Consider the following 1,336-nt stretch of genomic DNA (forward strand, 5'->3'; position numbering starts at 1 on the left):
TCCACCTCTGCGCCTCTCCATTGAGACCCATCTCCAAACGATCCTCTTCTGTCTCCTTCTTCTGCTTGCCTCTCTTTCTCTTTTCTGCCCCCCATCAGCTTTATCCTTTTCCCCTCCAAGAACCAAGTCACTCTCCCTTCTCCAACCTTCCCTCTGCTGATTCCACTTCCCAACCGCTCGTCTTTCCAGGATGGTAATAATATAACCCATCCGGGCACCTATTTTCTCTTCCCCATTCCCTCCCCTGCCAGAAGGTTTGGGATTTTTGTCCAAAAATTGTAGATTAACAATGGCACCTATGTTTGCCTAAAGTGTTGACCTTCTGCGCCTTGGGGACTGATGAAATTTGCTGATTTGTCAAGCTTTGGAACGTTTTAGGAAAAGCGAATCTGTTTCACAGGTTGCGCGCAGCTTCCCTTGCACTCTCCTCTATGCGCAAATAATTTGACCTGAGAGATGCTACAACAGGAGCGCTCACATTTCTCCTCTTTCCTCTGTCCGCGGCCTCTCTTGTACTGTCTATAAAATCAAAGCTGTAGCGTCGTGGTAACAAAGTCGCTGTCATATTCCAAGTCCAAGTGCTGAATGCAGGAGTTTGCAAGACTACAGACTGCCTGAGACACATACTCCTCACTCTTTGTTTCGGTCAAGTACTGTGAATTAATTCACCTCTTGTCTTTAATTCACACCTGTACCAACGTCCCCGCGGCTGTACTCCGGGAACGCGTCTTTTTATTCCAAGTACTACTTTTTGCGTCTTTTTGGTAGCTGTGGGCAGGGGAAGACTTTCTAAAGAAGGGAAGATCTGACGACATAACAGAAGATTCTGTTCTGGGACTCTCCCTCGTGGTGGACTGGCACTGGCACAAGAGGCAGTTGGGAAAACCACCCTTGATGGGGAAGAGGATTGTGGAAAGATCTAAAGGTTTTTCGGTCCAGAATAAATTTCTCTTTCTCCTGCCCTAGCCGTTAAGACAAGAGTCAGCCCAGAGGTTTCAGAAACGGAAGAACTGAAAATAATGGAGGAGTTTATCTTGCCATTTCCGCTTTATTGACTATGCCTTTGACTGTGTGGATCACAATAAACTGGAAAATTCTGAAAGAGATGGGAATACCAGACCACCTGACCTGCCTCTTGAGAAACCTGTATGCAGGTCAGGAAGCAACAGTTAGAACTGGACATGGAACAACAGACTGGTTCCAAATAGGAAAAGGAATACGTCAAGGCTGTACTTTGTCACCCTGCTTATTTAACTTCTATGCAGAGTACATCATGAGAAACGCTGGGCTGGAAGAAGCACAAGCTGGAATCAAGATTGCCAGGAGAAATATCAAT

Source organism: Bison bison, unplaced genomic scaffold (genome assembly GCF_000754665.1).
Source record: "Bison bison bison isolate TAMUID 2011002044 unplaced genomic scaffold, Bison_UMD1.0 scf7180017864379, whole genome shotgun sequence".
Classification (NCBI taxonomy): domain Eukaryota; kingdom Metazoa; phylum Chordata; class Mammalia; order Artiodactyla; family Bovidae; genus Bison; species Bison bison.